The sequence below is a fragment of the Anabas testudineus genome, chromosome 12 (genome assembly GCF_900324465.2).
Source record: "Anabas testudineus chromosome 12, fAnaTes1.2, whole genome shotgun sequence".
NCBI lineage: Eukaryota > Metazoa > Chordata > Actinopteri > Anabantiformes > Anabantidae > Anabas > Anabas testudineus.
Genome location: NC_046621.1, coordinates 14,972,003 through 14,983,733, shown reverse-complemented (window position 1 = coordinate 14,983,733; position 11,731 = coordinate 14,972,003).

The window sequence follows — 11,731 nt, the reverse complement described above, 5'->3', positions numbered from 1 at the left end:
GCTCTGCCTTCAATACTATCGGACCGTACCACTCGCTGCCAACGCACGGGAAACAAACCAATCAGCGTAAATGTGACAACAAACGCTCGGTGGACACGTGTCGGTGTTTGAGTTTCACAATGCTGCCATTTTATTAAATAAATCATGCAAAATGCTTTAGTGCCATTTTTCGCCAGATGTTTGTTCATCCGTGTCCGCATCGCTACGTCGTCAGGTGAATGGTTCAGTCCTGAGGTGCTGTTATTTTTGCCATACCGCCACGCTCCGCGGGAGGGCGGTGTTTCTCAGCAGTAAACAGCTCGACAAACACGTGATCTTTATTTTGGAATCGGGTGCATCGTGGTTCCCACCCAGACACACCCCCCTCCAGTTCAAACCCCACTCCTAGGATAGAGGAAGAATAACAAATGATAAAGTAATAATAAGAATAATAAAACCAAAGCAAAAGTGACTACAAAAACGATCACAAGACTAGGAGATTACATTGTCAAATGCATTAGAATACACTGTCAGATGTTATTATTTGTGTCCTGCTGAATCACCATATTAGGATAAAAGAAACTTCTGTTTTTGCCATTTTCAAATAGTCATTTTTAACCATAGTCTGTAACCTATGGTTTATAGAATTACCAATACTGGGATGTAATGCCAGTGACTGTGGGGTATTCATTCAGTTCCACTTACAGCAGTACGACTCAACTCAGCACCACAAAAGAACTAGTTCTACTTCAAACATAAGAGATCCATCTAATTTCTTTACATTACAAGGTGGATGGCATATTAAGACCATCTTCTCATAAAATCTAGCAAATAATGTTTCACTTCACCAGTGCAGCAGTGGGATAATGGTCTGCTACACATACAATGACTAAACGTGGAAAAATGATTTGCTTTAAAATTAATTTAATGCTGTGGCTTATTAGTATAGTTTGTGTTCAGTGCTCCATTAGAAATGGACACTCTGGTAGCAACAAAATAGCCTCGGTGTGTCTGTACAGGCATTAATGAGATCATGTTTTTGGCAGAAACTCTATAGCTTCCTGCTGAAGTGCCTTTGAGCAAGTTACTTAATCCTCCTTGACGACTGATCTTGCACGCTAACCAGAAGAAGACAAAACAAAACACACTTTTCCTGCTCAGCAATATTGAGAAAAAAAAAACCAAACAAAACGTCACATCAGGTAAAGTTTAATGTTGCTGAATACCAACGTGCAGGAGGGATGTGATGAAACTACTAATCTCCACTCCTCCATTGTGAGATAAACAGCTTTAGTTCCACCTGCAGAGCCTGATGGCGGCTGCTCCGGCTCTCATGTGGATACCTTAATGATGCTTCACACATTCACTATGTGGTAAAGATAAGTGCTGTGAAAAGGAGAGCAAAAGATTGTTGATTGTAACCAGGTGTATGAGGTGAAAATTGAGCGACTGCTGAGGCAACAACAAAACGAAAATGAAAGCGTATTCATTGCGGTTGTCTGTGTTTTCTTTTTCCTTAACAAGGGCCTTTACCATTGTGCCTCCTTTGTTACAGCCTGCTAATCAATGACATCCTTACTAACTCTATCTCAGTGCTGTGATTGCTTGCAGACCTGTTGGTGTCTCCCCCTGAATACTCATCAGCTTTCGAGTTTTCACCGCACACATATTTGACAGTCTGTCTGCTTTTCCCTTCACTCCACTATCACAGGGACTATTTTATAACAAAATGCCACAGAAGCCAACACACAGACAACACAAAAGACAATCCTAGAAATAAGAATGTTTTCATTTTGTATGCTCGCTCATTCTTTTCTTGTGTTTATGTGGAGCAAATCTCCATGTTCACCAAATTTCAAATAGAATACAATGAATAAAAAATATTATATCCTTTTAGTGCTGAATCACCAGCTGCTTCAAACTGCTGCATATACACTACAGAGCACTGGGTGGTGGTAGAGCTCCGTGACTGAGTGCTGCTGATGCTGATGCTATAGTGACAGGAGGGGATAAGATGCAGATACAGACAGCTAAGAAACACTGTAGATAAAAATGAATAATAAAATCTAAACTATAAAAAAAAAAAAAAAACTAACACTATAAATACAAATAGTACAAGTACTCCACTATCTAAAGGGAACACCAGTTGTTCTTATGTAGTTCAACAACACCACATCATACAATATCCACAATAAAGATATACATTTCAGTTTAAGTACAATGGCAACCAAGTGACATCAGTGTAAGTGCAGGTATACACATAGACTGGGGAAAAACGGTGGCTGATTGTTGGAGATGACTGAGAGTGGGGTGCTGTGGGTCAGAAAGGTAGGGAGGGAAAAGGAAAAGAGGCTGAGAATGAAGACCCTGAAGGACACCGGGGAGTGCCTAATAAAGGCTGTGAAGACTGCGGAGAGGAAGACAGTGATTGTCAAGAAGAGGCTGGTTCACTTGCGGCTTCTCTACAGGGCAGGCTGGCTGAAAAACAGAAAGATGGAGGATGAGGTGAAGAGGTTTGACAGGCAGCAAGCCATCAAGTTGAGTGTGCTACACAATCATGTACAGCCAAGAAGATGGATAACATCCAAAATACTGTGCTACTAGTGACCAGTGATTCAGGGAGTTCAGCTCCCTGAATAACTAGTCACTGAACTAGATTCCTCCCTTGTATAGTAGTAAATCTTAAGTGTTAATTATATTTTTTGGCAAGACAAATATGATAGAGAAAATAATGACATCTGAGGGCAAATCAAATTTGAATTTGTGGTTTGTAAGACTGAAAACACAAAGTTTTCAGTCTTACACCTACGTTTACTGTATTGAGTTGCTGTGATGAGAGATCCTATCAGTGTCCATGTGTGGTACATATATAGCATCAGCTGAGTGGTCCTGAGTTACAACCTCCTGCAGGGAGGAACTGAGTCAACAACATGCAGAGCTGGGTTGTAAGACGACTATAGAAAGCATCTGGTTTAGAGACAAAAAGTGCATTTTTATGGAAGCAGCATCTTCATGATTCATCCAAAGATCAAAGTGTTATTGGTCACCTTATGGTGAAATTATTCTGAAAACACAATTATATTTCCCTTCTGCTGAATCTGAACTCGTTCACAGCCGCAATCTGCCATGCCACCTGGGTTTTCTCTTTGAAACGAGTGCTTGTTTGCGTCAGTATCAGCAGCACGCTCGCTACTGTTGATTTTAACCTACCAGATTTGAATCTCATTTTCGAAACTTTCAAAAGATGATCTGTTTATGATGTCGAGCTATAACTCGTTTGTTTTCCAAATTCGCAACATGAAAACTGTTATTTGACACACAATGTGATTTACTCTCCCGTCAATCTCCCACAAATCAAAATAAATGCCCTACTGTACTTGCTATAATATAATATATTATATATAATAATACATGCAGGAGCTCTGTAGGGAAATTTCCCAGTCAAATAAATTTGAACAAATGTTGAAAAAAACACATAGGATGGAAAGAGACATCAGTAGAGTTTGTGTGTCATAAAATTAAATCCAACTTGACTCTGCCAGTAACTGGCACAGTATAACGTTTTCACAGTTCAGTTATGTAGTGTGTCAGCCTTTGCACTGTCTTTCAGCAGCAGCAGAAATAAGTGATTTTAGTCTGATTCTCCTAATTCGTGTCATTTACTTGTTTTCCATGAAAACATACCCTCCCGTCTCAGCTGACATAAGTTCTTTCATAAGTTTTTTCTAGTTGAACCCTTCAAACTGACATTTCTACGTGACCTCAAACTTTTAAACATTAAAATCATCTGATGCCTGAGTTTCACATTCGGCTTGTGTAACACTGGCAAAATAAAATGTTGACAATGCTAACAGAGAAATGTTCAGAGGAGAAGAGAAAAGAATGAAAAACACTACACACTTGTTTTGTAGACACAGAGAATAAAGAGAAGGGAACTTCATTATGCACAGAAACAAATGGCCAATTTTTAGAAGGTAGAAAAAAGGATAAAGCCAGAATTAGATGTGTGGACTTTCACAGGATTCATTAGCATCAGGCTGATGAAACCAAAAAAAGAAACCAGACATCATTAGGGAATCTGAAGAGAAAAAAGAAAAACTTTGCTTGGCCTAACTTCAGTCTGGATTTCTGAATACAAGTCCAGCGTTGTGTACACTGAGGCAGTAGAAGACGGACAGATGGACATTCGGCTCTTTCCGAAATGCTCGAGCTGCCACACAACAAAGCTCACTCTGGTGTAAAATCTCAAACTCATTTATTTCATGAGAACATACAGAGCCCCTGCTCACTGTCAACAAAGCAGCAGCACAACAAGCTGCTGCAGGAACGCCGCCTCCAATCTGCCTTCCTCTGCCTTCAGGGAAGAGTTGTTAGGTGTTCACATGCAAACTTACATTAAGCAAGGGGAAGAATTCGAAGTTTAAAGGAGCAGAAATATGCTAGAACAAGCACCATTCGAGTGAAATAGGTGTTTACAGATCCTGGAGTTTGGAAATTACAGAATGACATCCCAGGAAGTAGCCACGTCCAGATTGAATCAGTCATATTTCCTGGCTATTACAGCATCAGGCAGATCTCAGAGCGCAAGTCCGGTTGCAATGAATCAACTTCCAGCAAACCTCACCTGGATGACTGAGACGTTTACGAGCCATGTAAAGCAACATCACAGCACAATTCACTGTGGTGGAGGAGAAGTCGCATTCGGAGTGAGCAGTATGAGGTGAGAGAGAATTGATTCCCATGGAAGCTGCAAATTTCAAGACAATCAAACGGCGCAAAAGTGAAAGCGCACGTTTTAATGTACTCAGAAGCACATGTATAAAATACCACATATAAATGTGACTTGTATGCTCAATAGCCTTTCACAATCAAATAGGATATTGACCTTTGTGGTTTATAGGGGGAGTAAATTCCCTGGCTCAATAAACCGGGGAGAAAGTTTGTGGGAGTGTGCGTGTCAGCAGGTTGTAGGATTCATATTTCATGTAGATGTGCCAGGATTGATTTTAGCATCTCATCAAAGTGCTGTAAATGTGCTGCTACTGGCAGGAGTGTGTGATGGGCGTATACAACACATTCATAATGTTCAAAATACTAATCGTACTACATTTGCCAATCTCAGTCTCTGTACAGTCTGTACAGATTTGCAGTCTATGTAACAAAAACACAAAGTGCACTGTGCACATCACTGGAGCATCATTTGAGTTAGGCTGTACTTCTCTTCTCTTCTCTCTCTACTATCTTTCAACAATTACCATCACGATAGCTAAGAGATCATAAAGTGACTTTAACAAATGGTTTTCTTTTATTCGTGGTGGTGGGCGTTGGTGACAAACCTTCTTAGGATGAAACCCTTCCAGGCAGTTGTGCATGTTGGGGACAGGTTGTTCTAAAACGCTACAGCAACAGAAAGACGATGACTGAAGTCATCAACTCTGTGATGCCAGTCCTGTAAATGCATACCTGTCCTGCTCATGCTTTTCATCAGAGGACTATTGAGATAGTGGTGGATCCACTAACCAACACCATCATCCCTAGAACCGCGCTGCCAGTGTGGATAAAATTACTGTATTTGCGTCCTTAACAAAAAGCAAAGCTTCCAAAGTGGTTTTCTCTGGTTGTAACATTCAAGTTAAACAGTGATTTCCAGCTGCATTCAAATGTCAAAACGACGATAAAGCAGCAAACTAAGCATCTCCGTCTACTGTACGGTATATTTAAAGTCTAACATGTCCACTATGCTCTACTCCCACTGTGTTCTGAGAACAAAGTATTGTTAAATAAACCACTTCTACTAAATCCTCTCTGGTTTGCTTTTGGCTTGTTCATCGGCAAATTCTGTGTGTGTGTCTTTCACTACCTTATTTAAGAAAGCCTCTCTGCCTATATTTTCTTGAAACTAGTGGGTTGAGTGTTCACAGTGCCAGGAAGCTGTGAGTCTCTTTCTTGCTCACTGTTGAAAGATCAAGCACACTGGAGTGTGTAGGCGTCCAGAGTCCCATCCATTCATCATGCCAGCAGTTGGATCTCAATTATACCGGGTGTGTGGAGGGAGACTGAGTCTATTCAGTCTATTCAGTAACATCAAAACTGAAATAAAAAACGAGAAGGAACGAAACATGAGGGGATTTTTCCCAATAGCTGTGGACAAGATTAAATAAATACACATGAAATGTTATGAAAATATGGCTGTACAAACTGTTTTTAAATATCTATTTAGAACTATAATTATCCAGTTATGGTTGGCATGTTGCGTTGGAATAATTCTTGCAATGTGTATATTGGACACCGCAATCACGTATAACAATCTCACTCTATTGTTAGTGTTCTCATATTCAACCTCACATTTGGCCAACATTACGTTGTAAAGGGACAAGATACAATCTTTGGTTCTGTGACACACTGGTATTTGTTTTCCATTTTTAGATTTATTGCATGGTATTACATATATGACATAGATAGGTTATGTTTTTCTCTGGCTTTGAGTTTGTATAAAGTTCTGCTGGTGTGTGTTCAGATCTGGGAACATCTCAGTGAACTTGTAGAGCTTGCAAGTCAAAGACATGCTGGTCATGCTCGCAGCGTTCTATGAATGTCATGTACATTAATCCCCTGTTGAGCTTCAGTGGATTTCCAGCATCAGTCTGTTTGACTGTACATGCCAAACATCTGTCTGCAGCTGTCCAGGCCTCTCCAGAGAAAACTGGGAAGACTTAGTTTAAACTGCTGCATTCAGTTAAATCAGGGATGGCTCTTGCTTAGCAGACTTTGTGTACAGTGAATCATTCCAAAGCTTGTACTCCTCACTCTATTTATCACAGATATATTCTGTTTATGACATTATATAAGACTACTGAAATCCATGCAGTGTGCAGTATAGTGATGCTGTAGAGATCTGATAGTGTTGACAGAAAACAAATGAACATAAACACAGTAGATGTACAGAACACTGATACAATAAATCACACACTTTTCATTTCAATGGGTGTTTGTGTTACTTTCCTTCAGTATACAATTACTGACTTTCTGCACATCATCAATGAACACAGATAGGTCACAATGCACATGTTATCATACTGTAAAGCAGCCTGCATCTCACACACAAATATGAAGGTGGATGAAAACAAGAGACAAAGAAAAGTGTTCTCTTCAAAACCAACACAACAAGGCACACGACCAATGGGACACTAGTTCAAATGAGATGTTACTACTCCCCTGGGATAGTCCTGTTGATGCTGAATCATCTGGTTTTCATTGGAGAGCACTGGTTCATTCAGACTGTGCAAGTTTTTATCCTCTTTGAGGTGCAAAAAGTTTCTCTCTGCCTTAGATATGGGATTTGTGATGATTTCCAGCAGACTGAGAGTCAGCACAAGCCTGCCTTAGAGGATGTTTTGGACGGATGATAGCAGACACAGGAGTGGCTTTGCAGCCCCAGGCTCGGGGTGATGGGAGGGACAGAGTGTCTGACTTAGACCTCGAGTTCTTCTTGGTTCTCAAAATGTCCACAGATTGACATCAGAGTGAGGCCTCACTGGAAAGAGTCATGCGAAGAAAAATGAGGTGTCAACCAGTTCGGTGTTTGAAAAATGCTGTTCTCTGCAGGGAGAAAATGGTGTCACATCTCTCCTTCATCACAGGTGCTGTGTAGGTGACTGCTGGTGTTCAATCTACATTCACCTTGAACTGCCTTCTGAAAGCAAGCGGATGTCTCCTTTCAGAAGGCACAATGTTACTTTGACAGTACGTGTCACTGATGGTAACTTCATCCTAGTTGTGTTTCTAAGTCCTCAATTCAATAGATCAGTATAGAAGCAATTGCTTGTGCAATGACTGCATTGTGCTTTAGAATAGTAAAAGGCTGTGACATTAGTTGCAAATAGCACATTTAGGACAAGTGTTACTGAAAAGTAAGGTGCAAGTGGCAGACAGCTGGCAACACTGGTTACGGTACAACCTTTTATTGCATTAAAGGCATTGTCAGTTTTTTCCATTCATCTCTCAACTCCATTCGTGAGGAAAAGCAGCTCCCACCTGCTTGCACTGCAACAAATGACGTCGTAAGCACACATCATACTTATGGCCCCAAATCTTATTTTGTACAATGCCAGAGGCACTTTTGAAAATTGGCTGAGAAATTTTGTTTCACTTGTGCATGGAGTCATTGTCAGACATCATTTTAAATGGAATCAGACTATTTACAGCTTTGCAAATTAACTTTAATGACCAAATGTGGCATGCTGCCATTTGGAAATGGAGCTAGATGTTACTTCATTTGAATCTGGAGGACATATTGCAGGTTGCATAATAAACACAAAGGACTGGGTCCATGAAGGACAAATAAAATATCATCTTCCTGTTTTTCTGGTTATTACCTCTGCTCATGTTGTTTGGTTAATGTCCTTTTTAATGTGCTTTTTTCCCATTCTGACCAGTTGCACTGTTTGTTTTGATTTTCATTCCATCCTTTTCTCTCCAACTAGTTTGTGACTTTGATTACAAATTCATTTTTATTTTTGTTGTTTATTGTTGTCTTTATATGCTGTCACATAGATTGAACTAGTGTGGTTTCTCCTGATTATCAGTTTCAGTAGTAACATGGACAGATAACATATCAAGGGAAAAACCATCATGAAGCATCTTGGGAAGATGCTGGGCTACCACGCTAGCAACTTTAGTATGCAATGCAGTTTAGTTTCTCTAAAGGCGGCTGGTTAGTGTAGTGGTAACGTCACGGCCTCCCATGTGGGAGACTGGGGGTTTAATTCCCATCTGTGGCCTACCTCCAGTAGGGGTCCTTAGGCACGCTTACCCTGCCTACCTTTGGATAAAAGCATTTGCTAAATGACATAATGTAAAGAGGGATGGAGCGCCATTCTTCCAAAAGGTGGAGATGGAGGGTCAGTCCAAAATCCCCCATAGGTATTCAACTGGGCTGACACCTGGTGAAGGTCACAGCATACTGTATGATTCACATCCAGGCCATCCCAAAGCATCTTATTTTATTTTTGAAGAAGTGAGGATACACAAAACCCTTTACAATGTCTTTTACTGCGCTGTCACACCCCTTTATTGAAAACCTGTTGGTGATTGGCTGCAGCTGATCACACTGTGAAACCACATCACAACACCAGCACACTTTTATAATAAAACATAGCTGTGATAGTAAAACAGAACCAATGTAAAAGACCCAAGACTTAATTTTATTTGTTTTTAGACCCATTAACTGGATCAAAGATCTTTAGTTCTCTGTGACAAAGAGCCGTGAAAAACATTCAAATCATGAGGCGACAACGCATCTGAGTATAAGTCTAAGTTCATGACAAACTAAGGACAGTAAAAATGCAGATTTCAATAAAAGAGCAGATGTTTCTATTCATAAAAAAGTGTGAGTTGTAAATATAATTTGGACAAATATAATCTCCCATCTCACTTAAGTGGCAGCTGATCCACAACTGACCCACAGTCATCAGAAACAAACATCGTGGCAGATGACGGTTCAGAGGAAAAGATTTCTGATGTCTCCAAAAAAAAAAAAAATTCTCTCTGTTTTTTTCTCCTCATATCTTTTTTGTGCATCCATTCATGTATTTCTATGAGGAGGGACTAGGACACAGTAAAGGGGGAGCCTGGTAAATGTACTTTCTGGTCCTCCTCTGTGGCAGAAGCACTCTCTCTGTTGTTTCTGAATGTGGAACGTGACGCTTCTCTGCCAGATGTGACACAGAATATTTTGACATTTGGTCTGATCACTGTGACAGAAAGGCCTCACAATAAACCCTTGATTGTAGTTATTTTTCTCTCTGCCCAGCTTAAGTTTGGATGTGTTTTTTCTATTCTCCCTCTGGACCCCTGACACTGCCTCCAGCCCTCTGTACATATATGAAAAAGTTTGTTTTTGGATATTGGATTTTTGAATTCTGGTTGACTTTGCTCCTGACCAACCTGATCTATAGTGAAAGTGTGTGGGGGAGCTGTGAGTCTGCTTGGTGTGCACTGTGTTCTGTCACTCTATCATTCAGTGACAATGTGTCAGATGCCGACATAAGACATAATCTTGCAATTATGCTGCCTCCCAGCCTGCCCCAGCCAGTCCAACCCTTTGCCTGGACTTCTGTTGTTTGCCACTCTGGGCTCATACTCACCTCCTTTCTGACTCGAACCTTCTCGATTGCGTTCCACCTACTGGTTGGGAGGTCCCGGTGTTGAAGCCCCTGCATCATCATCTCCTCACTGCCATTTCACTCACTCATTCAATAAACCTTTTTAGAATAATTTAATGTGTCCAGGATCATTCTGTGTCCTAAGAAAACAAAAATTCTGACAGAAACCTTATTTTGCCATAATACCTTAAATATTTAATATTATAATGGATATTATTACTCTAACATTTCAAACATGAATCTTTGATTTACAATACACAGAACTAGTTTATGAGGCCATAGGACACAGTGTGACAAGAATCACATAACCCACTTTTTTCTGTATATTGTTATGTATATTGTTCAACATTGCAAAACTTCGAAATTAGTCACAGACAGTTTATGAATTAATTGAATTTTTTTCCTAATTTATTGCCAATTAACCAAAGTATTGTGTAGGAGGAAACCGGAGCCCCCGGTGAAAACCTACGCAAGCACGGGGGGAATGTCCAGACCCCTCACAGAAAAGGCTGACAGCAGGGGTGCCCAATCTGTCCCAGAACTATCCCTGCCCTGCCTACTGCTACCAGTAGTCAGGGCAGGTAGCACTACCCCTGCCCTGCCTACTGCTACCAGTAGTCAGGGCAGGGGTGGTTACAAAACAAGCAGGCCACTGTCCTGGAGAACACTGTCCTTGACTATCCCTGCCCTGACTACTGGTAGCAGTAGGCAGGGCAGGGGGTGGTTACAAAACAAGCAGGACACTGTCCTGGAGAACACTGTCTTTGACTATCCCTGCCCTGCCTACTGCTACCAGTAGTCAGGGCAGGTAGCACTACCCCTGCCCTGCCTACTGCTACCAGTAGGCAGGGCAGGGGTAGTTACAAAACATCCAGGACAGTGTCCTCCAGTTCAGTGTCCTGAGGGACAGTGTCCTACTGCTACCTGCAGAACTATCCCTGCCCTGCCTACTGCTACCAGTAGTCAGGGCAGGGGGTAGTTGCAAAACAAGCAGGACACTGTCCTGGAGAACACTGTCTTTGACTATCCCTGCCCTGCCTACTGCTACCAGTAGTCAGGGCAGGGGTAGTTACAAAACATCCAGGACAGTGTCCTACTGCTACCTGCAGAACTATCCCTGCCCTGTCTACTGCTACCAGTAGTCAGGGCAGGGGTTGTTGCAAAACAAGCAGGACAGTGGCCCTGGAGACCAAGATTGGACACCCATGGCCTAGAACCTTCTGTGAGGAGAGAGTACACCCACCCCGTGCTGCCCAAATATTGTTGATGAGTATGTGTGTGTTTGTTATGGTATTGATGATTGTGGCGATGGTGATGGTTTTGATGTTGACTGATGGTGTTGTGAGCGGAGGTTGAAGGGCTGTGACAGGAGGTCAGATGCCTTAGAGGATTTGGCCTACCCAGTTCTCTTGAAGAGTCGGAGGAATCGTTTCTTGATGGATTTCTTCTTCTTGGTGTTCTTGTCAATTGCCTCCATTTGAGTTTCTAAGTAAACCAGTTTGTCCATCAGTTCATCTTTGGGTTTAGCTTCCTCTTCTTCTTCCTCCTTCTGGCCGATGACCTCTTTTAGATTTACAATAGAGTCCAGA